We start from the raw sequence: 27,568 nt of genomic DNA on the forward strand, positions 1-27,568 counted from the left end.
TTTCTTGTTTCTTGAGATAGGCCTGGATTGCAATGTATTTTCCTCTCAGGACCGCCTTCACTGCATCCCAAAGCGTTTGGATTGTTGTATTTTCATTTTCGTTTGTTTCCATATATTTTTTAATTTCTTCTCTAATTGCCTGGTTGACCCACTCATTCTTTAGTAGGGTGTTCTTTAACCTCCATGCTTTTGGAGGTTTTCCAGACTTTTTCCTGTGGTTGATTTCAAGCTTCATAGCATTGTGGTCTGAAAGTATGCATGGTATGATTTCAATTCTTGTATACTTATGAAGGGCTGTTTTGTGACCCAGTATGTGATCTATCTTGGAGAATGTTCCATGTGCACTCGAGAAGAAAGTATATTCTGTTGCTTTGGGATGCAGAGTTCTAAATCTATCTGTCAAGTCCATCTGATCCAATGTGTCATTCAGGGCCCTTGTTTCTTTATTGACCGTGTGTCTAGATGATCTATCCATTTCTGTAAGTGGAGTGTTAAAGTCCCCTGCAATTACCACATTCTTATCAATAAGGTTGCTTATGTTTTTTGATGAATTGTTTTATATATTTGGGGGTTCCTGTATTTGGCGCATAGACATTTAAAATTGTTAGCTCTTCCTGATGGATAGACCCTGTGATTATTATATAATGCCCTTCATCTCTCTTGTTACAGCCTTTAATTTAAAGTCTAGTTTGTCTGATATAAGTATGGCTACTCCAGCTTTCTTTTGACTTCCAGTGTCATGATAAATAGTTCTCCATCCCCTCACTCTCAATCTGAAGGTGTCCTCAGGTCTAAAATGAGTCTCTTGTAGACAGCAAATAGATGGGTCTTGTTTTTTTATCCATTCTGATACCCTATGTCTTTTGGTTGGCGCATTTAGTCCATTTACATTCAGTGTTATTATAGAAAGATATGGGTTTAGAGTCATTGTGATGTCCGTAGGTTTCATGCTTGTAGCGATGTCTCTGGTACTTTGTCTCACAGGATCCCCCTTAGGATCTCTTGTAGGGCTGGTTTAGTGGCGATGAGTTCCTTCATTTTTTGTTTGTTTGGGAAGACCTTTATCTCTCCTTCTATTCTAAATGACAGACTTGCTGGATAAAGGATTCTCGGCTGCATATTTTTCTGTTCATCATATTGAAGATCTCCTGCCATTCCTTTCTGGCCTGCCAAGTTTCAGAAGAGAGATTGGTCACTAGTCTCTTAGGTCTCCCTTTGTATGTTATAGCACGTTTACCTCTCGCTGCTTTCAGAATTTTCTCTTTATCCTTGTATTTTGCCAGTTTCACTATGATATGTCTTGCAGAAGATCGATTCAAGTTACGTCTGAAGGGAGTTCTCTGTGCCTCTTGGATTTCAATGCCTTTTTCCTTCCCCAGATCCAGGGAAGTTCTCAGCTATGATTTCTTCAAGTACACCTTCAGCACCTTTCCCTCTCTCTTCCTCCTCTGGAATACCAATTATGCGTATATTATTTCTCTTTAGTACATCACTTAGTTCTCTAATTTTCCCCTCATACTCCTGGATTTTTTTAACTCTCTTTTTCTCAGCTTCTTCTTTTTCCATAATTTTATCTTCTAGTTCACCTATTCTCTCCTCTGCCTCTTCAATCTGAGCCGTGGTTGTTTCCATTTTATTTTGCAGCTCAGTTATCACATTTTTTAGGTCCTCCTGAGTATTCCTTAATCCCTTGATCTCTGTAGCAAGAGATTCTCTGCTGTCCTGTATACTGTTTTCAAGCCCAGTGATTAATTTTATGACTATTATTCTAAATTCACTTTCTGTTATATTGTTTAAATCATTTTTGATCAGTTCGTTAGCTGTTGTTATTTCCTGGAGATTTTTTTGAGGGGATTCTTCTGTTTGATCATTTTGGGTAGTCCCTGGAGTGGTGCAGAACTGCAGGGCAGGTCCCTTGTGCTGTCTTGAATAACAAGTGTTGGTGGGTGGGGCCGCAGTCAGACCTGATGTCTGCCCCCAGCCTACCGCTGGGGCCACAGTCAGACTGGTGTGTGCCTTCTCTTCCCCTCTCCTAGGGTGGGATTCACTGTGGGGTGGCATGGCCCATCTGGGCTACTTGCACACTGCCAGGCTTGTGGTGCTGGGGATCTGGCATATTAGCTGGGGTAGATAGGCAAGGTGCATGGGGGCAGGAGGGGCAGGCTCAGCTAGTTTCTCCTTTGGTGATCCTCTTAGGGAGGGGCCCTGTGGCAGCTTGAGGGAGTCAGGCCCGCCGCAGGAGGTGTGGGTCCGCAGAAGCATAGCGTGGGGTGTTTGCGTGGTGCAAGCAAATTCCCTGGCAGAAACTGGTTCCCTTTGGGATTTGGCTGGGGATAGGAGAGGGAGATGGCGCTGGCGAGCGCCTTTGTTCCCCACCAAGCTGAGCTCTGTTGTCCGGGGCTCAGCAACTCTCCCTCCCGTTGTCCTGCAGCCTTCCTGCTCTGAGCAGTGCTGTTAACTTATAACCTTGCAGATGTTAAGTCCCGCTTGTTGTCCAAACACACTCTGTCTGGCCCCTCCGCTTTTGCAAGCCAGACTGGGGGTCTCTGCTTGGCCAGCGGGCCGCCCCTCCGCCCTGGCTCCCTCCCGCCAGTCCATATAGTGTGCACAGCCTTGCCGCCCTTCCTACCGTCTTCCGTGGACCTCTCGTCTGTGCTTGGCTCTGGAGACTCCGTTCTGCTAGTCTTCTGGCAGTTTTCTGGGTTACTTAGGCAGGTGTAGGTGGAATCTAAGTTATCAGCAGGAAGAGGTGGGCCCAGAGTCCTCCTACGCCGCCATCTTCCTCTCTACCTCTGGAGTCTCAGTTTCTTCAATTGCAACATGAAGTGGTTATACTAGATCAGTTTTTTTCATCCCTGGTTAGTACATATTAGAATCACTTGGGGACATTTAAAAAATATCTAAGCCCACCCTAAAATAATTAAGCCAGAATCTCTGGGGATGGTCTGCAAACATTTGGTATTTTCTTTTAAAAAATTGTTTTAATGTTTATTTTTGAGAGAATGCAAGCACTGTAGGGTCAGAGGGAGACACAGAATCAGAAGCAGACTCCAGGCTCTGAGCTGACAGCACAGAGCCTATTACAGGGCTCATACTCATAGACTGTGAGATCATGACCTGAGCCTAAGTTGGATGCTTAACCAACTGACCCACCCACATGCCCCATTTAGTATTTTCTCAAATGCTCATCTGGTGCTTCTAATGTGCAGGCAAGATGGAGCACAATTGTGATTGATGACCTCTAATTTCCTCCGATTTGTGTGTGTGTGTGTGTGTGTGTGTCTTGAATCAAAGATATTTTCTGTGAATATACATCTCTGAAACCCTAATAGAAGTTCGTTAACAATATGATTAAATATGCAAATATTGTTTTATATGTAATGACCCAAGAACATACCTAATGAGCAAGGTATGATAAAGCTACATAGAATTTTTATGGTATCATATGCTTAGTTTCACGTGTCTTCATAATTTCTTATTATAGCCATATATATGATTCTCCAACAGCTAAATATGAATTGTGAAAGCAGGCTGGTTTTATTTATTTGTTTGCATTTGTAAAAATTTTGTAGTCAGATAACAGAAAGAAATAAAATACATCCCAAGGTAGGAAGAAGTAAAATTTTCACCATTTGCAGATGACATGCTACATAATATTATATATACAAAACCCAAAGACTCCACCAATAAACTGCTAGACCTTATAAGAGAAGTCAGCAAAGCACAGGACACACAATGACCATACAGAAATCTGTTGTATTTATATATCAATAATGAAGCTACAGAAAGAGAAATTAAGAAAACAACCCACTTACAGTTACACTAAAAATAATAAGATACCTAGGGATAAACCTAACCAAAAAGGTGAAAGACCTGCACTCTGAAAAGTATAAAACACTGATGAAAATAATTAAAGATGAAACAGAAATGGAAAACTATTCCATGCTCATGGATTGGAAGAACAAATATTGTTAAAATGTCTATAGTAATCAAATAAGTCTACATATTTAATGCAACACCTATCGAAATAACAATAACATTTTTCACAAAACTAGGACAAATTATCCTAAAATTTAGATGAACCACAAAAAACTCTGAATAGCCAAGGCATTATTGAAAAAGAAAAACTAAGCTGGAGGCATCACAATTCTGGACTTCAAGTTATATTATATAGTTGTAGTGATTAAAACAGTATGGTACTGGCTCAAAAATGGACATCTCAATCAATGGAACACAATAGGAAACCCAGAAATGAATCCACAACTATATGGTCAATTCATCTGTGACAAATCAGCAAAGCATATCCAATGGGAAATAGGCAGTCTCTTCAAAAAAAAATGATGCTGGGAAAACTGGACAGCAACATGTAAAAGAATGAAACTGGACCACTTTCATACACTTTACAAAAAATAAATTCCACACGGATGAAAGACCTAAATGTGAGACCTAAGACCATTAAAATCCTGGAAAAGCACACAAGCGTGATGTCTTTGACATTGGACGTACATAACTTTTTTCTAGATATGTTTTCTGAGGCAAGGTAAATAAAAGCAAAAATAAACTATTGGGGTTAGATAAATATAAAAACGTTCTGTATAAAACAACAACAACAACAACAACAACAACACAAATTACAAAATAAGAAGGCAACCTGCTGAATGGTAGAAGAGATTTGCAAATGTTTCTTTTTTTTTTTTTTAATTTTTTTTTCAACGTTTATTTATTTTTGGGACAGAGAGAGACAGAACATGAATGGGGGAGGGTCAGAGAGAGAGGGAGACACCGAATCGGAAACAGGCTCCAGGCTCCGAGCCATCGGCCCAGAGCCCGACGTGGGGCTCGAACTCATGGACCACGAGATCGTGACCTGGCTGAAGTCGGACGCTTAACCGACTGCGCCACCCAGGCGCCCCAGATTTGCAAATGTTTCTAATTAAGGGTTAGTATCCAAAAGAACTTAAAAAAACTCAACATCCACAAAAATAATCCAATTAAATATGGGCAGAGGACATGAATGGACATTTCAGCCAGGGAAGACATTCAGACAGCTAATAGACACATGGAAAGATGCTCAACATCACTCAGCATCATGGAAATACAATTCAAAACTACAATGAGATATAATCTTACATCTGTCAAAATTACTAAAATCAACAACAGAAGAAACAACAGGTGTTGATGAGTATTTTGATAAAGGGGAATCCTCTTGCACTGTTGGTGGGAATGCAAGCTGGTGCAGCCACTGTGGAAAACAGTATGGAGGTTTCTCAAAAAGTTAAAAATAGAACTACTCTGTGATCCAGTAATCAGACTACTGGGTATTTACACAAAGGTTACAGAAACACAAATCCAAAGGGATACATGCACCCTGATACTATAGCAGCACTATTTACAATACAACAAGATGTGGAAGCAGCCTACGTGACCATCAATTAATGAATGGATAAAATATATATATATATATAATAAAATATTTTTCAGTTATAAGAATGAAATATTACCATTTGCAACAACATGGATGGAGCTACAGAGTACAATGCTAAGCAAAATAAGTCAGTCAGAGAAAGACAAATACCATATGATTTCACTCGTATGTGGAATTCAAGAAGCAAAACAAGTGAGCAAAGGGGAAAAGAGAGAGAGAGAGAAACCAAGAAGCAGATTCCTAATTATAGAGAACTGATGGTTACAGAGGGGACGTTGGTCAGGGCAAGGTTTAAATAGGTGATGGGGATTAAGGAGTGCATTTGTGATGAGCACTGTGTGATGTAAGGAATTCTTGAATCACTATATTGTACATCTGAGACCAATATCACATTGTATGTTAACTGATTGGGATTTAAATAAAAACTTTAAAATTAATAAAATTTCTCCTTAACCTAAAATGTTTGAGAAATATCTGAGGATAAACTGAGGCCAAAATGGAATATCTTCATTTGTTATGAGGACCCAAGTAGAATATGGTATAAAATTCAGGTCTGCATTGGATTTACGTTTACCATTGTACAGCCTGTGGAAAAATTAAACAAGATTGTTACAAACAGCAACAAAAGTACTTGATGATATTTGTTATTTTTAAAAATAGAAACTGTTCATAGACATTTCACTGAGAAATTTTGAACTCACAGATGATCCAACTACAGCTTTATTTTTAGGCTTGAGCAAAACATTAGATACTTTCTTAGTAACTTGTTTTACATATTTAAAAATGTAAATTGTGTTTATGTCTTTTATTAATCCATTTGCCACCATTTGCAAAAAAATAATCTGAATTTAAAAGTTTAGGATTTCAGGGGTGCCTGGGTGGCTCAGTTGGTTGAGTGCCCAACTTCAGCTCAGGTCATGATCTCACGGTTCATAGGTTCAAGTCCCTCACTGGGCTCTGTGCTGACAGCTCAGAGCCTAGAGCCTGCTTTTGATTCTGTCTCCCTCTCTCTCTGCCCCTCCCCTGCTTGCACCGTCTCTGTCTCTCTCTCTTGAAAATAAATAAAACACTAAAACAAAAGAGTTTAGGATTTCAAAGGGAAATATTCTCATAGAAGACAATTATAATGACAAATTATTCTCATAAATCCTTAAGACTTAACAAAATAAAGCTCAAATCTCATTTTATTCATATTAAAGTCTTTCCACAATCTGGCTCCAAACTACCTTTCTAATCTTTATGGTTATTACTTTGATCTACATGAACACTCCACTCCCTAGAAAATATATATTACCCTTGCACATGCCATTCTTTTTGTCTTGAATGCTCACTCTACTTTTGTTAGTTGTTGTTTTTTTTTTTTTTTTACAGAGTGCCCATAGTCCCTCTTCTCCCTGTACATAGCTTCCTCAATTATTAACATCTTCAATTAGTATGGCACATTTGTTACAATTGATGAACCAATAGTCATATGTTATTATGAAGTAAGTTTATAGGGGCGCCTGGGTGGCTCAGCTGGTTAAGCGTCTGACTTAGGCTCGGTTCATGATCTTATGGTTCATGAGTTTGAGCCCCACGTTGGGGTCTGTGCTGACACCTCAGAGCCTGGAGCCTGCTTCAAATTCTGTGTCTCCCTCTCTCTCTGCTCTTCCCCTGCTCATGCTCTGTCTCTTTCTCCTTCAAAAATAAATAAGAACATTAAAAAAAAATTAAAGAAGTTTATAGAGTACATTAAGGTTTGCTTTGTGTTGTACACATGTATAATGATATCGATGCATCATTACAGTATCATATAGAATACGTTCACTGCTTTAAAAATACTCTGTGCTTTATCTATTCAGTTTTCTCTCTCTTCCTCTTACTGAGCCTCTGGCAACCACTGGACTTCTTATTGTCTAACTAGTTTTGACTTTTCCAGAATACCATAAAGTGGGGATCATATAGTATGTAGCCTTCTCAGATTGGCTTATTTCATTTAGCATTGTGCATCTAAGGTTTGTCCATGTTTTTTTTCCTTCATGATTTTTAATTCCAAATAATATTTCACTGTACAGATGTACCACAGTTTTCTTATCTATTCACCTTTTGAATAACATTTTAGTTGCTTCCAAATTAGGGCAATAATGAATAAAGCTGGTAAAACACTTGTGAAAAGGTTTTTGTGTGGACATGTTTTCAACTCCTTTGGGTACATACCAAAGGGTATAGTTGGTAGATCATTTTTATTTTTTTTTTCAACGTTTATTTATTTTTGGGACAGAGAGAGACAGAGCATGAACGGGGGAGGGGCAGAGAGAGAGGGAGACACAGAATTGGAAACAGGCTCCAGGCTCTGAGCCATCAGCCCAGAGCCTGACGCGGGGCTCGAACTCACAGACCGCGAGATCGTGACCTGGCTGAAGTCGGACGCTTAACCGACTGCGCCACCCAGGCGCCCCCTTTTTTTTTTTTTTTATTTGATCATTTTTAATAGTATGTTTAATTTTATAAGAAACTGGTTTTTGTGGTTGTACCCTTTTGCATCCTTACCAGAAATGAATGAGAATGCCTATGCTTCACATCGTCACCTACATTTCACATTGTATTTTGGTTTTTATTATTCTACTAGATGTACAGTAGTATCTCATTGTTTTAATTTGCAATTTTCCATTGAGATGTGATATTGTCTTTTCATATACTCATTTGACATCTGTATGGCTTCTTTAGTGAGGAGTCTGTTCATATATTTTGCCATTTTGTATTGTTTTGTTTTATTATTGTTGACATTTAGAATATCAGTTCTTCATATACATGTGTTTCACTAAGATTTTTCTGCACTTTGACTTCTTTTATTCTCTAAACAGTCTTTCACAGAACAAGTGTTCTTAATTTTAATGAAGTCCAAATTATGAATTTTGTCTTTTGTAGGTTATGCTTTTGGTGTTTTATTTAAAAATTCACCACTGAGCCAAAGATCACCTAGATTTTGGTCTGCTAGGAGCTTTACAGTTTGAATTTTGTATCTGGATCCTATAATCCATTTGAGTTAATTTTATGTAAGGTCTGTGCCTATTTTTTTTCCATGTGGATATTAAGAATTTCTAGCACTATTTTTTTGAAGACTACCCTGTCTCCCTTGTATTGCCTTTATTCTTATCTCAAAGATCAATACATTTTGGGGGGGGGTTATTTATTTGTTTCTATTCTGTGACATGGATCTATTTGTATATATCTTTGTCAATAGAACACTATTTTGATTACTATAACCTTGTAGTAACTTTCAAAGTTAGTGTCAGTTTTCTGCTGTTATTCTCTATCAATATTTTGTTGGCCATTCAAGGTCTTTTCCCTTTCTATATAAACTTTAGAATAAATCTGTTGACATCTACAAGTAACTTGCTGAGATTTTTATAGAAATTGCATTGCATCTATTGATTAAACAGAGAACTGATATCTTCACAATTGATTCTTCCTATCTAAGAGCACAGAATATCTCTCCATTCATCTAGATCTGTGATTTCCTTCATCAGAGTATTGTAGTTTCTTCATATAGATTTTATACATATGCAGTTTGATTTACACCTTGGCATCACACTTTATGTATAGTAGTGTAAATGATATTGTGTTTTATATTTCAAATTCCAATTGTTTATTGCTGGTATTTATGAAAGCAATTGAATTTTGTGTATTAACTTTGTATCATGCAACATTTCTATAATCACTCATTTTCAGTTTGTTGTTGATTCTCTAGGATTTACTGCATAGACAATCATGCCATCTGCAAATATAGACAGTTTATTTCTTCCTTGATAATATGCATAACTTATATTTTTATATTGGGGGCTTAATTGAGTTATTTACAACCTCTAGTATAATGTTGAATGTAGGGTGAGAGAAGACATCCTTATCTTGCTCCCATATTAGGGGGAAAGCATGGAGTTTAGTAGATGTTTATTATCAGATTGGGGAAGTTCCCCTCTATAACTAGTTTGCTGAGAGATTTTACCATGAATGGGTGTTAGATTTTTGTCAAAACATTTTTCTGTGTCTATTGATATGATCATATGATTTTTTTTTCTTTAGCCTGGATTACATTGATTTTTGAATGTTCAATCAAACTTACATACCTGAAAAATATCTCACTTGTGTAGTATAATTCATCTTACACATAGTTGGATTTAATTTGCTAATATTTTTCCACATTTTTATTTGAATTTTAGAAAGTTAAAATGCATGGTAAAATTGGTTTCAGGTATATAATTTAGTGATTCATCACTTACATATAAGTGCTCATCACAAGTGTCCTCCTTAATACTCATCACCCACTTATCCCATCCCCCAACCACCTCCCTCCATTAGCCTTTTGTTTGTTCTCCATAGTTAAAAGTCTCTTATGGTTTGCTTCCCTGTCGTTTTTTTCCCTTCCTCTGTGTTCATCTGTTTTGTTTCTTAAATTCCACATATGAGTGAAATCATATGGTATGTGTCTCTCTGGCTGACTTATTTTGTTTAGCATAATACACTCTAGCTTCATTCACACCCTTGCAAATAATAAGATTTCATTTTTTTTTATCACCAAGTAGTATTCCATTGTGTGTGTGTGTGTGTGTGTGTGTGTATACACACACACATCTTCTTTATCCATTTGTTAGTAGATGGATATTTGGGCTCTCTCCATAGTTTGGCTATTGTTTATAATGTTTCTATAAACATCAGGGAGCATGTACCCTGCAAATCTATATTTTTGTATCCTTTGAGTAAATATATAATGGAATACTACTCAGTGATGTTTACTATTACTTATAGTTCTGGGTGTTATATGTAAGTGATGAATCACTAAATTCTACACCTGAAACCAATTTTACTATCCATGCTAACTGACTAAAATTCAAATAAAAATGTGGATAGATAGATAGATAGATAGATATAGATACATATCACATCTTCTTTATTTAGTCATCATTTGATGGACATTTTGGCTCTCTCCATAGTTTGGCTATTGCTGATAATGCTGTTACAAACATTGGGGTGCATGTACCCTTTTGAATCTGTGTTTTTGTATCTTTTGTGAACACAATAGTGTAATTGCTGGATCATAAGGTAGTTCTATTTTTGTCTTTTTGAAGAACCTCTATACTGTTTTCCAGAATGGCTGCACCAGTTTGCATCTCACCAGCAGTGTGAAAGTGTTCCCCTTTCTCCATATCCTTGCCAATACCTGTTGTTTCTTGTGTTGTTAATTTTACCCATTCTGACAGGTGTGGGGTGATATCTCAGTTTGTTTTTGATTTTTATTTTCCTGATGGTGAGTGATATTGAGCATCTTTTCATGTATCTTTTAATCATCTATATATCTTATTTGGATAAATGTCTATATCTTCTGCCCATTATTTTGTATTTCTGTGGTATTGGTTATGATCTCTTCTCTCTCATTTGTGATTTATTTATTTGACTCCTTTCCTTTTTTTGGCAATTCTGGCTAGGGGTTTACAAATTTTATTAATTCTTTCAAAGAACTTATTGATAATAATGCAATAATAGTAGGGGACTTTAACACCCCACTTACCACAAATATAAGGAGAAAATAAAAAAAAGAAACAATGGGTTTGAATGACACACTGGACTAGATGGACTTATCAGATATATTCAGAAAGTTTCATCCCAAAGCAGCAGAATACACATTATTTTCAGGTAAACATGGGACATTCTCCAGAACGCATCACATACTAGGTCACAAATCAAACCTCAACAAGTACAAGATTAATATCATACCACGCATTTTCCGATCACATCACTATGAAAGTTGAAGTCAACTACAAGAAAAAAAGGAAAGACCACAAATACATGGAGTTTAATAAATATACTACTAAGGAATAAATGGGTCAACCAGAATTCAAAGAAGAAATAAAAATAATTCACGGAAATAAATGAAAATATAAACACAATGGTCCAAAACCCTTGGAATGCAGCAAAAAATGGTTATAAAAAGGAAGTATATAATAGAGGCCTACCTCAATAAGGAAGAAAAATCTCAAATACACATCCTAGCTTTACACCTAAAGAACACCTAAAAAATGAACAGCAAATGAAGCCTAAAGCTGGCAGAAGTTAAATAATAAAGACCAAAGCAGAAATAAATTATATAGAACCAAGACAAAACCAGTAGAACAGATCAATAAAACTCACTTTTTGATTTTTAAAACTTCTTACAGAACTGCAATTCTGTTGTTTTATTTGTAAACTTATTAAAATTCACACACAAACTGAATAGTTCTGAACAGTAATCACCCTACTATATCATTTATTTTCCTATTTTTTCTATTTCCCTTTTTTTCTGTAAGTGAAGCTAATATATTTTCTTTGCTTTCACACAATTGAGGAGGAGACAGGTAAGTAAATCAATGATGAGATTCAGTTCTTTTTGATTAACTGACAAAATGAATCTGCCTGTTTGGAAATAACTCATGGTAAATGAGTCTTGAAGTGTATGCATTGTAGTGTGTGTGGGTGCGTGATTGTGGGTGCATATGAATGTATATGTATACTTGAGTAATTAGAAATAAATAATCCCTTTTCAGTGCGAATACCCTTTTATATGCTGCATGTGATTTTAATGTTCATATTTTTTGCTGGTTTTGTCTATGTTATTTTTTCTTTGACTACTATTAATTATCCTCTAATATAGGACTTGGGCTTTTTTCAGCCTTACAAACTAACATCAAAAAATTTGCCAACCTATAAAGGCTCATTACCAACTCATGTTAAGCTGAGGATGTTCACAAATACTAAAATAAAAAAAATTAATGATTCTTTATTATGTGCTTTAAGTAAACAAGCCTCAAGTCTTACTATTTGCAAAGCCATTAATGACCCTTTTTGTTGACATGATAACCATTAGCCCAGGTAATTTTAATTAAAAAAATTAAACAGTGTTCATTACTCCTTCAACATACTAGTTAATCACATTTGAGCTTATATAGGTTGTGAGTGAACTGAAAGAGGTGGTGATGGAAAAAGCTCACATTTTTAATGTGTCTTTTATAAAAGTAACTGCCTAATAAAGTTGGAATATGCAATGGTGCACTTACGTTGAAATAATGCCTATTCTAAATTACGTTTTATATCTCTCTATGGAACACTTCGACCATTTTTAAATATTTTTATTTAAATGTTGTTTAAAAAACACACAGCAGGGGCGCCTGGGTGGCGCAGTCGGTTAAGCGTCAGACTTCAGCCAGGTCACGATCTCACGGTCCGTGAGTTCGAGCCCCGCGTCAGGCTCTGGGCTGATGGCTCAGAGCCTGGAGCCTGTTTCCGATTCTGTGTCTCCCTCTCTGCCCCTCCCCGTTCATGCTCTGTCTCTCTCTGTCCCAAAAATAAATAAATGTTGAAAAAAAAAATTTTAAAAACACACAGCATATAAATTACCATATTAATGTTTTGTTTTGTCTGATGAGTTCTTTTTTTATCTGAACCATTTTTAAGTGTATAACTCAGTTATGTTAATAATATTCACACTTTTAAGCAACAGATCTCCAGAACATTTTTAGTGATGCAAAGTTGAAACTCTATATTCATTAAAGATTAACTGCCTTTGGACCCTGCCCACAGTCTTATGCAACCACCATTTTACTAACTGTCTCAATGAATCTGGGTAATACTGATTGCTTCATGTATTAAGAGCTCTGTTGTTTGGTGTATATATATTTGTAATTATTATATCTTCCAAACAAATTGATTCTTTCATCATTATAAAATGTCATTCTTTGTTGCAACAATTTTTCACTTTAACTCTATTTTGTCAAATATTAGTTTAGCCAGCTCTGCTGTTTTGGTTACCATCTGCATGAAATTTTACTTTTAACCTATTTGTGTCTTTAGATCTAAAGTGAGTCTCTGGCAAACAGCATATAATTGGATTCTGTTTTTTATCCATTCACTGATCCATATCTTTTTGGTGGGAAGTTTATTACATTTATATCTAAATACAGATAGGGAAGGACTTACTATTGACATTTTGCTAAAAGTTTTATGTATGGATTTTGGCTTTTTAAATTTATCTCCCATTATCTTCCTTTGTTTCTTGATTTTTTTTAGTAATGTGTTGATATACTTCTTACTTTATTTTTTATGCATATTATAAATTCTTTCTTTGTGGTTACCATAATTATGTAAAACACCTTAATGGTTTTACAATTTTTTAAACTGCATAATTTAATTTAATGTACTTACAAATACTCTACTATTTTAAAATATACCCATCATTTTGTGTTGCTGATGTTAACAATTATATTATTATATATTCATTTGTTATCTGAATATGTACTCATTAACATAAATTTATAGTTATTTTATCCTTTTATCTTTTAAATTCTGTACAAGAATTAAAAGTAGAATTACACAGCAAAATTCCAGTAATACAGAGTGTTAACAGCCAAAGTGTCTGGGAGCAAAATAGGCTATGGATGGCTTTCAGAACATGTTCACATTAGCATAAAGAAATAAACCTGACATAGGAAGATAGAGGGGGAGGAGGAGGAACCTAGGTTTGCCTCATCCCATAAACACAAGATAACTATCAAAGCATACTAAATACACCACAAATCAACCTGAAGACTGACAGAACAAACTCCACAACTCAAGGGATAGAAGAGGCCACATCAAATAAGGTAGGAAGTGAAGAGAGATAGTTTATGGGAGAAACGGATCACAGGTGCTGTGAAGGGGGGAGTCATGGTCGTGGAGAAGGTGAAAGAGGGAGGAGCACACAGGGAAATGCACAAGGAAAATGTTCCCCCCCAAAAAAAACTTCGGTACAGAAAATGAGATAAGCTGTATTTCATGAGTTCTTGCAACCAGGAGGTGTAATGCCTGGAGCTGTAAAGGTCAAAAAGCTTGGCTAGGTTAGAACCCAGAGGGCACTGCCTTGCTCCTGGAGAGAAGGCAGGCAAACAACCTGAGTCAGATAGTATGAAAACAGCAATCTGAAGAGTGTCTGGGGCACACAGTGGGAAGAATATTCACTCTTCTCAGGGCATGTCCCTGAGAGGCAATTTCACCAAGACAACTTCCCAGGAACAAAAGAGCTGGACCACACCATTTCCATACCTACCCTCAGCATAAATACAGTGTCATCTGCGGAAAAAAGGAGGCCCAACACTGGCTGCCTAACTTGCATACACTATGCCCTGCCCCCCATACTCTATTGGGACTACCTTTAATGGTCATGCTTGCCTAGTCCTAGTGTAGTGGGTCCCTCCCCCAGAAGATAAGTACAAACCTCTGCCCACATCACATCTCTTGACCACAATTCTGCAGGGCCTAAGTTCTGGTGAAGGTGGTGTCAGGTCTCATTTCACAAACAGACTAGAACACACCTAGTTAAAATGTGCCACAAAGCCAAGGAATGAACACTGTTTACGGAAGACAAGAAGAGCCTCTGCAAATGATTGGCCTGAAAGATAGAGAAGCAAAATCCCAACAGTAGAGCACATGCACCACACACAAGAGACACTCCCCAAACCAACAGGTCCTGGGCATACAAAACCTCTTTTTCATAAGGCCATTACTTTCAGAAGAAAAATACATTAAATGGGTTTTCTAACACAGAGAAGAATTCAGAGACAAAAAAAAAAGCCAAAATGGAGGAATTATCCCAAATGAAAGAACAAGAGATGGCCAAGGCCAGAGATCTAAGCAAAACAGATATAAGTAAAATGCCTGATAGACAACTTCAGTGATTATAAGGATAAATACCAAAATTGAGAAAAGAAAAGACATCAAGGAGATCCTTACCACAGAGATAAAACATTTAATACAGAGATGAAGAGTGTATAAAATGAGGTGGGCAAAAGGCTTGATGCAATGAACAGCAGGCTGGAAGAACCATAGGAATGAATTAGTGACATTGAAGACAAATTAATGGGAAGTAAAGAAGCTGAATAAAAGAGAGAAAGAAATTTTTCTCAATTTTTGTTTAAATTTTAGTTTGTTAGCATACAATGCAATATTGGTTTCAGGAATAGAATTCAGTGATTCATCACTTGCAACACCCAGTGCTCATCACAAGTGCCCGGCTAAATACCCATCACCTATTTAGCCCACCCTCTACCCACCTTCCTCCATCAACCCTCAGTTCTCTATCATTAAGAGTCTCTTATGGTTTGTTTCCTTCTCTTCCCCGCATCTATTTTGATTATCAAATTCCACCTATGAGTGAAATCATATGGTATGTGTCTCTCTGGTTGACTTATTTTGCTTAGCATAATACACTGTAGCTTCATTCCACACCATTGCAAATGGCAAGATTTCATTCACACACACATATTTTCTTTATCCATTTGTTAGTAGATGGACATTTGGGCTCTCTCCATGGTTTGATTATTGTTGATAATGTTGCTATAAACATCAGGGAGCATGTACACATGCAATCTATATTTTTGTATCCTTTGGGTAAATACCTAGTAGTGCAATTGCTGGATTGTAGCATAGTTCTATTTTTAACTTTTTGAGAAACCTCCATACTGTGAGAGATAATTATGCAACACAAGGATAAACTTAAGGAATTCAATGACTGCATCAAATGTAAAATATTTATATTATAGAAATTCCAGAATAAGAAGAGGGAAAAAGGGATAGAAAATTAACTTGAAGAAATAGTACCCAGGGCAGTTGGCTAGGTCAGTCAGGAGTGCATGTGATTCTTGATCATGTGGTCATGAGTTCGAACCCCACATTCGGAGTAGAGATTATTTAAAATAAAATGAATAAACTTAAAAAAAACACAGAAATAACACCTGAAGACTTTCCTAATCTGGGGAAGGAAACAGACATGCAGATGCAGAGGGCACAGAAAATTCCCATGAAAATCAACAAAAAGCAGGCCAACACCAAGACATATTGTAACTAAATTTGTAAAATATAGTGATAAAGAAAATATCTTAAAAGCATCAAGACGAAAGAAGTTCTATATGCCTAGCAGGAGATTTCTCAACAGAAACTTAGCAAGCCAGAAAGGAATGGCATGATATATTCAAAGTGTTGAATGGGAAAAATGTGTGGCCAATAATACTTTATCCAGCAAAGCTATCATTCAGGATAGAATAAGAAGTAGAGTTTCCCATACAAACAAAAGTTAAAGGAGTTTGTGACCACTCTTGCAAGAAATATAAAAAGGAACTTTTTGAGTAGACAAGAGAGACCCAAAGTGACAAAGACAATAAAGGATCAGAAAAAAATCTCAGAAATAATGATAAATCAAGTAATAAAATGGCAATAAATACATATCTATCAATAATTACTTTGAATGTAAAAGTATTACCACTCCAATAATAGATTAAAAGAGGAATACCCATCAATATGCTGCCTACAACAGACTCATTTTAGATTCAAAGACACCTGCAGGTTGAAAGAATTTGGAATAAAATAACATTTATCATGCAAATGGATGTCAAAAGAAAGTCACAAAACAGATGAACATATGGGAAGAGGGAGAAAAGAAGAGAGGGAAACAAACCACAAGAGACTCTTAACAATAGAGTACAAACTGAGGGTTGTTGGAGGGAGATGGGTGGGAGATGGGCTAGATGGGTAATGGGTATTAAAGGCAGACAATTATTGTGATGAACACTTGCTGTTGTATGTAAGTGATGAATCACTGAATTCTACTCCTGAAACCAATATTGTGCTGTATGTTAACTAACTAAAGTTTAAATTGAACAAAAATGAAGTTGGAGTAACAATATTTAATTCAGACAAACTAGAAGATAAAGGAAAGACTGTAAAAAGAAATGGAGAAGGGCACTATATCATAATAAGGGGGACAATACAACAAAAAAATCTAACATTGGTAAATATATATGCACCTGACATGAGAGCACCCAAATGTATAAGTCAATTAATAACAAACATAAGGGAAATAATTGATAATAATTCAATAATAGTAGGGAATATTAATATGCCAATTACATCAATGGACAGATCACATAAGCAGAAAATTGACACAGAAACAATTGAGTGACACACTCAAATATTTATATATTTGAGTTTATATATATACACACACATATATATGTTGAGTTTATATATATATATATACACACACACACACACACTGAAGTCATACCATGCACCTCTTTCAACCACAACACTATGAAACAAGAAGTCAACCACAAGAAAAAATCTGGAAAGACCACAAATACATGGAGGTTAAACAACATGCTACTAATGAATGAATGAGTCAACCAGAAAAATCAAAGAAGTAATGAAAAATACATGAAAAAAATGAAAATGAAGACACAATGGTCCAAAACCTGTGGGATGCAGCAAATGTGGTCCTAAGAGAGAAGTATATAGCAATACAGACCTACACTGAGAAGCAAGGAAAATCTCAAATAAACAACCTAACCTTACACGTAAGAGATATAAAAAGAACAACAAAAGAAGCCTAAAGGCAGCAGAAGGAAGGAAATAATAATGATTAGAATAAAACTAAATTATATAGAAACTTTTAAAAATGATAGAACATATCAATGGTATCAGGAGCTAGTTGTTTAAAAACATCAATTGAAATTGAGAAATTACTAGACAGACTCATCAAAGAGAAAAAGACCCAAATAAAGTTGGAAATGAGAGAGGGGATATAACAACCAACACCACAGAAATTCTAAGAGAATATTATGAAAAACCATATGTGAACAAAATGGACAACGTGGAAGAAATGGATAAATTACTAGAAACATAAATTACCAAAACTGAAACAGTGAGAAATTGAAAACTTGAACAGACTGATAACCAGGAAATATTGAATAAGTAATCAAAAAACTCCCAACCAATGAAAGTCCAGAACCAGATGGCTTCACAGGTAACCTTTACCAACCATTTAAAGAAGGGTTAATATGTATTCTTCTCAAACTATTCCAAAAATGGAAAAGGAAGGAAAACTTCCAAATTCATAATATGAGGCCAGCATTACCCTGAAACAAAAACCACAAAAAAGGGAGCTACTGGAAAGTATCCCTGATGAACTCAGATGCAAACATTTGCAATAAAATACTAGTAAACATTAAAATAGTTATTCTCTAGAAAACATTAAAATAATAATTCTCCAAAGTAATATATTCTTTAGTTGCAAGGGTGGTTCAATATTTGCAAATCAATCAAAATGAGACATCACATTAATAAAAGGAATGTAAAGAACCATATGATCATTTCAATAGATCCATTAAAAGCATCTGACAAAAATACAGTATCTATTCATGATAAAAACCTTCAACATAGGTTTAGAGAAAATATAGGGTCACACATAGGGGTGCCTGTATGGCTTAGTTGGTTGAGCATCCCACTCTTTTTTTTTTTAATATGAAATTTATTGTCAAATTGGTTTCCATACAACACTTAGTGCTCATCCCAACAGGTGCCCTCCTCAATACCCATCACCCACCCTTCCCACCCTCCCACCCCCCATCAACCCTCAGTTTGTTCTCTATCCTTAAGAGTCTCTTACGGTTTGCCTCCCTCCCTCTCTAACTTTTTATTTCCTTTCCCCTCCTCCATGGTCTTCTGTTAAGTTTCTCAGGATCCACAGAAGAGTGAAAACATACGGTGTCTGATTCAATTTCATCACTAGTTATGGGTCTTTTCAAATTTTCTATTTCTTCTTTGAGTTTTGGTAGTGTGTGGGTGTCTAGGAAATTGCCCATGTCTTCCATGTTGTCCTGTTTGTCAGGAAATAGTTTTTCATAGTATTCTCTGATAATTGCTTGTATTTCTGAGGGATTGGTTGTGATAAATTCGTTTTCATTCATGATTTTATCTATTTGGGTCATCTCCCTTTTCTTTTTGAGAAGCCTGGCTAGAGGTTTATCAATTTTGTTTATTTTTTCAAAACACCAACTCTTGGTTTTGTTGATCTGCTCTACAGTTTTTTTAGGTTCTATATTGTTTATTTCTGCTCTGATCTTTTTTATTTATCTTCTTATGATGGGTTTGGGGTGTCTTTGATCTTCTGCTTCTATTTCCTTTAGGTGTGCTGTTAGATTTTGTATTTGGAATTTTTCTTGTTTCTTGACATAGGCCTGGATTGCAATGTATTTTCCCCTCAGGACTGCCTTCACTGCATCCCAAAGCATTTGGATTGTTGTCTTTTCATTTTCATTTGTTTCCATATATTTTTTCATTTCTTCTCTAATTGCCTGGTTGACCCATCAGTTCTTTACTAGGATGTTCTTTAACCTCCATACTTTTGGAGGTTTTTCAGAGTTTTTTACTGTGGTTGATCTCAAGTTTCATAGCATTCTGATCTGAAAGTGTGCATGGTATGATATCAGTTCTTTTATATTTATTGAGGGCTGTTTTGTGACCCAGTATGTGGTTTATTTTGGAGAATGTTCCTTGTGCACTTGAGAAGAAAGTATATTCTACTGCTTTGGGATGTAGAGTTCTAAATATATCTGTCAAGTCCATCTGGTCCAGTGTATCGTTCATGGCCATTTTTTCTTTATTGATTTTCTGTCTAGATGATCTGTCCATTGTTGTAAGTGGTATTAAAGTCCCCTGCAGTCACCACATTCTTATCAATAAGATTGCTTATGTTTGTGATTAATTTTTTTAACTATTTGGGTTCCTCCAAATTCGGTGCATAGATATTTATAATTGTTAGCTCTTCCTGATGGATAGACCCTGTAATTATTATATAATTCCCTTCTTAATCTCTTGTTACAGCCTTTAATTTAAAGTGTACTTTGTCTGATATAAGTATCACTACTCCAGCTTTCTTTTCACTTCTAATAGCATGATAGATAGTTCTCCATCCCCTCACTTTCAATCTGAAGGTGCCTTCAGGTCTAAAATGAGTCTCTTTTTGACAGTAAAGAGATGGGTCTGTTTTTTGTTTTTTGTTTTTTATCCATTCTGATACCCTATGTCTTTTGATTGGAACATTTAGTCCATTTACATTCAGTGTTATTATTGAAAGATATGTGTTTAGAGTCATTTTGTTATATGTAGGTTTCATGCTTTTAGTGATGTCTCTGGTCCGTTGTGGTCCTTGCAACATTTCACTCACAGAGTACCCCTTAGGATCTCTTGTAGGGCTGGTTTAGTGGTGATGAATTCCTTAAGTTTTTGTTTGTCTGGAAAACCTTTATCCTCCTTCTATTCTGAATGACAGGCTTGGTGTATAAAGGATTCTTGGCTGTATATTTTTCCTGTTCATCACATTGAAGATTTCCTGCCATTCTTTTCTGGCCTGCCAAGTTTCAGTAGATAGGTCTCTTACTACCTTTATGTGTCTACCTTTGCATGTTAAGGCATGTTTATCTCTAGCTGCTCTCAGAATTCTCTCTTTATCCTTGTGTATTCCCAATTTCATTATGATATGTCGTGCAGAAGATAGATTCAGTTTACTTCTGAAGGGAGTTCTCTGTGCCTCTTGGATTTCAATGCTATTTCCTTCCCCAGATTGGGAAAGTCCTCAGCTATGATTTGTTCAAGTACACCTTCAGCCCCTTTCTCTCTCTTCTTCTGGAGTTTCTATGATATGGGTATTGTTCTGTTTGATTGAATCACTTTTTTCCATAATTCTCCCCTTGTGATCCTGGATTTTTTCATCTCTATTTTTCTCAGCTTCCTCTTTTCCCATAATTTTATTATCCAATTCACCTATTCTCCCCTCTGTCTCTTTGCTCCACACTGTGGCTGCCTCCATTTTGTTTTGCACCTCATTTACAGCATTTTTTAATTCATCATAACTAATTTTTAGTTCCTTGATCTCTGGAGCAATAGATTCTCTGCTGTCTTCTATGCTTTTTTTAATCCCACTGATTAATATTATGACTATCATTCTAAATTCTTTTTCAGTTATATTGCTTATATCTGTTTTGATCAATTCTTTAGCTGTCACTTCTTCCTGGAATTTTTTGAAGAGAATTCTTCCATTTCATCATTTTGGCTAGTTTTCCATCTCTTATGAGTTTTAAAAGCTTGTTATGTGCTTCATACCTTCAAGCACTGCTATATTAAAGGGGGTCATACACTGTCCATGGCCTGGCCCTTCAGTGATATTTTTTGGAGAGTGTTACTTGCTGTCTGTTGTTGTGACTTTTGTTATTTTATTTCTCCACTTGTAGTGACGTTTTGGACCCTCCACGCAGTGTGCTTTGAGTTGTCCTTGAAGTAGCCCTGGAAAGGAAAACAAACAGACAAACAAGCAGGAAACAAAGACACAGAAACACACATACAAATAAAACAAACAAACAAATGGACAAACACACACACACACACACACCACACAAATAAACGAGAAACAGTCCAAAAGTAAAAAGAAAAAAAACCAGGAACACCAGCTACAAGCAAGGAACAGGGTGGAGGCAGTGCTGATGGAAGAACACATACAAAGAGAGAAATGACAGACGCTGGGACAAAGAGAAAATAAACATTGACCAGGCAGAGAGACTAAGTGGCTTAATGTAGAGAGAGAGAGGAAGATAAAGAAGGAGGTGGGGAAGAAAAAAAAATGAAGATAAAGTTACCCAGAGAAACTATATGGCTTGATTATTCCAGAAAGAGAGAAAGGAAAGTACAGAAAGAGATGTAGAAAATCTACCAAGGGAATGGATTAAATATATCTGTTTAAACAAACCATCAGCCAGAGTAACCAGACTAGAAGAGGGAAGAGATAGGAAGGGAGAATATAAATAACAAGAATTGTCCTGGAATTAATCCAGGCCATGGAGCATCACTGGTCTGGGTGATGGAGCCGTCTGGTTGAACGGAATCTATCTGGCTCCAACAGAAATGCAGTTACCCAGCAGGGAGGGGTGTACTTTGGTGTAGGCTGGTCCCACTTCCACTATGGGTCCTGGGACTGATCCCTGATGCCCCGCCTTGGTGGTGGTGGTGGGGAAATGGCGATCCCCCAGTGTCTTTTCCATGACCCGGTGGACTCCTTTCCAGTCATCCTCACTGTGTCGGAGGTGCAGATGGGGCAGTCCTTGTTCCACTGACTCCCCTGGCCCAGTGCTTGTCTAGGATTCAAAGTCCTGCTCCATGCGCTCTGGAATTGGGGGTGGGGGTGCCTCTCTGTGCAGCTTGATATGTGGTCCCGGCTGGCTTTGTGCCACTGCACTTCAAGGAGGACCACCTTTTCCTGCGCTGGACTGTGTCGCTGACCTCCACACTGAGTCTGGTGAGGGGGGCGGGCAGGTGCAGGCAAGCTTTGTCTTTTCTCACAGCACTCCAGGGAGGGGACCACTTTCTCTTACTGTGGACTGCACCCCTGTTCTACCATCAAACCCAGGGCTGGCTCCCCTCCTCCCCAGGTGCCAAAACAAGGAACCAGCCCCAGTCTGAAGAAAGCCCCACAGTTAGAGATAGGATCCCTCTCAGTCCCAGATCGAGGTTTTTCTCTTCTCCAGATACAGTCCTACACTTCCCCAGCTGCTCTTTCTCTTCTCTTTGTCTCTTTGCTGAAGGGGATCCCTTCCCCGTGTGCCTACACAGCCGGTTTTATCACTCCCAGTTCACTGTCACCCACCTATGGTTTCTCAAGTTGTCTTATTTTCTTCCCACTAGATTCAGTCTCTTTTCCTCCCAGACTCTTATGGTTTAAAGTCCTTTGGCTTTAGCACTTCTTTGTTTGAGAGACACAGGAAGTAGGTTTCCCTACTTCTCCTCCATGTTGACCCCTACCCTATCATTACTTATTTTAATGACACTTTCATGTTGCCCTATTCTCAGGAATTTCTACAATGCGAATTCTAATACTTGTTAGATCTGTCAACTATAGTAACAGTGGGCAACTTTGTAATTTTATTGTTCTTTTTTTTGCTTTAAAGGCCATTTCTACATTTTTTGTCTTTACATTTTTTTCATGTATTTTCTTATGAATGTAAGGCTAAAAATATTAAATATGTATAAATTATGTACTAAAATCCGCTGAATTGTTTTTACAGGAACATATCGCTGAAATGTATTTCCAGGTTCATTCCTCAAGCAGAGGCTGCATATCCCACTTTTCTGTAGTTTTTTTAGAGGATACTCAACTATCACATGTAATATTGAACTAAGTTATTTTATGATTCCTTCCAACTCTGAGCGAGATAATTTATTTTGTGCACATTTTTCAGTTTCTTAGTATAAGATGGTTAAAATTACAGACTGTAAAATTAGAAGGATTATTTTCCTACCAGTTTACTTATACAGCGGTGTAATTTTAAGTTAACCTTAAGGAAACATTAATGTATGATGTGTAACAAACTGACTTTGGCCTCTTATCTCTATAGTAAATTTAACTATTAAATGGCTTGCCACAACAGCATCAATAGCGTTTTTATTAGTGTGGCAAATTCAGAGCAGTAATATGGATCAGAAACCAGACACCATGTTTTTATTATTTTGTTGTTTTAGAAGATAGCTAAATTATCTTCTTCATAAATGCCTCAGTTTGAAGATACAAATAACATTAAATCTCTGCCTTGACTTTTCTACACACTTTATAAAGTGCACCTCTTCTTTAAAACTTTGCTTAGCTTTTGGTTACTCTTATGACTCCCCTCTCAGTACATTTTTAATTTAAATTCAAGTTAGGTAACATAACAAAACAAGACGCCAAATAACCAAGGCAATGTTGACAAAGAAAACCAGAGCTGGAAGCATCACAATTCTGGACTTTAAGATGTATCACCAAACTGTAATCATCAAAACAGTAGAGTGCTGCCAGAAAACAGACACAGAGATCAATGGAAGAGAATAGAGAACCCAGAAATAGACTCTCAAATATATGGCCAACAATTTTCAAGAAATCAAGAAAAGGTATCCAATGGGGCGAGTGAGAGGAGTCTCTTCAGCAAATGGTGCTGGGGGAACTGGATAGTGACATGTAGAAGAATGAAACCGGACCACTTTCTTACACCATACACAAAATTAAATTTAAAATGGATGAAAGACCTAAATGTGAGACAGGAAACCATCAAAGTCCTGCAGGAGAAACAGGCAGCAACCTTTCTGACCTGAGCCACAGCAACTTCTTGACGTGTCTCAGGTTTTTTTTTTTTAATTTTTTAATGTCTATTTATTTTTTGAAAAAGAGAGAGACAGAGACAGTGTGAAAGCTGGGGAAGGGCAGAGAGAGGGGGAGACACAGAATCTGAAGCAGGCTCCAGACTCTAAGTTGTCAGCACAGAGCCTGACATGGGGCTCGAACTCACGAACTGTGAGATCATAACCTGAGCTGAGGTTGGGCACTTAACTGACTGAGTCACCAAGGCTCCCCCTTTTTAAATTAAAAAAAAATGTTTATTTATTTTTTGAGAGAGAGAGAGCAAGCTGGAGAGGGGTAGAGAGAAAGACAGTCTTTTTTTAATGTTTATTTGTTTATTTATTTATTTATTTATTTATGAAAGAGTGAGAGTGGGAGAGGGGCAGAGAGAGACAGAGAGGGAGAGAGAGAGAGAAGACCAAGATGTCACTGAACCATCATCACAGAGCCCAATGCAAGTCTCAGACCCACCAACCATGAGATCATGACCCAAGCCAAAATCAAGTGTGGGATGCTTAACCTACTAAGCCACCCAGGCATCCCTCCCCTCTCAGTCTTATTGTCAGTCTTTATTTTCCATCCACACTGAAATTTGTTTTTCTCTAAGGCACTGTCCTTGGACCTACTTTCTTATCTTCACAATATAGGTGCTATCACTCATACCCACAGACTCCACTATAAACTCCATACCTATAGACTACAAAGTTTATATACCTTGATCAGATCTCCTGCATGAGGTCCACGCACATAATCTAACTGCCTACCTGACTTCTTGACCTAAAATTTGCTTTGTTTCCTTAAATTTAGAGTATCTAATGCTGAATTCATAATATTTCTTTCAAAACTACTCTTTACCTTAAGGTCCTTTCCTTAGTTCATGATATTATCATCTATCAAGTTACAAAAGGGGTCAGAAATATGGTAATCATAATCATTCCACATAGTTTCTCTTCCCAACCTTTATATTGAATTGTTCCTAAGAACTAAGAATCTGTCACTCAAGATATATAGATGATAGAGAGATTCATAAATAGAGATATTTATCTCTTTTTTATACCTTCATCATTGATACTCCTTTAGTGTTTTAATTTAGACTCTCTGTTTCTTTTGCCTGGATGATTGCAGTAGTCAACTAAGTAGTTTCTGGGTCTACAGTCTCCCTAACCTTTAGATTTTCTTCATTGCTTCCTTTATACTGACTCCAGAATGATGCATCTAAAGTGAAATTTTGAATTCTTCCCATGCTTCCATGACTCATCATTTCCTACAGAATAAAAATTGAACTCTTTGTCATGTCTATTGCTCCACCTATATCAAGGTACTTCTATTTCCCCAGAATTTACCATGCTATTTCAAGCTAAAATGCTTTTATGAATTTTATCTCCTCTGAGTATTTGCTCATACTTTTTTCTACTGTCTGCCTACATGAATTCTTACCTATCTTTTAAGTTCTTCTATACATATATTCTTTTCTGAAATCTTCTCTGCTTTCAGTGAACATCCCTCTTCAAGTGTGACTTGGACATAAATTTAAAGAATACTTTGGATTTGGTGATTTAAGAGGATGAGTTTTATAAATTCCTTTTTTCCCCTTTTTTTAATGTTCATTCTTGAGGGACAGAGAGAGACAGAGACAGAGCGTGAGCAGGGGAGAGAGAGAGGGAGACACAGAATCCGAAGAAGCTGCAGGCTCTGAGCTGTCAGCACAGAGTCCAACACGGGGCTTGAACACACAGACCGTGAGATCATGACCTGAGCCTAAGACGGATGCTCAACAGACTGAGCCACCCAGGCTCCCCCTATAAATTTCTTGAATGAAGTGTGGTGGAAATTACCTAACACAACAATGTACTATGATTTAGGAAATCTATTTTTAGTCCTAGCTCTGTCAGCAGATGTATGAAAACGATTTAATCAAGGCATTTAATATCTCAGTGACTCGGGTTTCCTATATGAAAAATATTAATGCTGAATTATATGGTTTTAAAAAGTTATTACAATTGTAACATTTCTGATTCTATGAACCCTTGTTCCTGTAATAGAAAAAAAGCGTAGTAGTTTAATTTCATTTGAATCCATAGAAACAACAGAGATCTTCAGAGGGTTTCACTTGAATATTTAGCTGAGTGTTGGTCAGCACAAAAGCGGTAGAAAACTGTAAGATTAGGGAAAGAACCAGCTAAAAAGGTAGAGAGAGTAATGACTATATTTTATATGGTTCATGAAAATGTGCCTTCTCCCACCAGTTAGGGTGAAATTCCTCATAAAGCCCAAGACATTGTGTGGAAAAATCAAAAAATATTGCCTCAGTTATGGAGAAAATTAACCATAAACTAAATGCTTCTCTAGTCCTTCTAACAAACTTAAAATTAAGATGTGAAAATATAATTGTTCCCAAGTAACATAAGAGCATTCCTGAATGAATATCAAGAATAGTTGTGAGAATATAAAAATATTAGTAGCCAATGAAGTAAAATTTGCAGTGTCTGCATACAATAAGAAATTATAAGTTTTACAAAGAAACGAAAATGTGACTTATAATGAGAAAAAATAATTACAACTTACACAGAAATTAGAGATAATAATATTATTATATAAGAACATTAAAACAGTTATATTACATACATTCAAGAAAGCTTAAAGACATATTGAGCATGGTGAGCATTAAATTGAAGGTATGAAATGACTGAAATATTTTTCTAGAGAAGCAGAGAATTGAAGCACCTGAGATGAAAAATAACTGAATAAAATTGACACCAGATTAGATATTTCAGTAGAAAATACTAGTGAACTTGAAATTGTAGCAATACAAACTATGCAAAATGAAAAACAAGAGTAAAAATACTGAAAAAAAAGAACAGATTATCAGTGAACGATGATATAACTTCAGATAGTCCAATATACATGTAATTGGAATCCCAGAAGTAGTGGAAATTTGAAGGGAGGGAGTGTTGGAACTGGAAAAAAGAAGTATTAGAAGAAACAATGGACAGAATTTTTCCAAGTTTGATAAAAAAAATATAGGCATGGATTCAAGAATTTCAGACAACTTAAAACACAATAAACATGAAGAAAACTACCCTAAAACTCATCATTGTCAAATTGACTTAATAGGAGAAATGAAGAGA

Source organism: Prionailurus bengalensis, chromosome X (genome assembly GCF_016509475.1).
Source record: "Prionailurus bengalensis isolate Pbe53 chromosome X, Fcat_Pben_1.1_paternal_pri, whole genome shotgun sequence".
Lineage (NCBI taxonomy): Eukaryota > Metazoa > Chordata > Mammalia > Carnivora > Felidae > Prionailurus > Prionailurus bengalensis.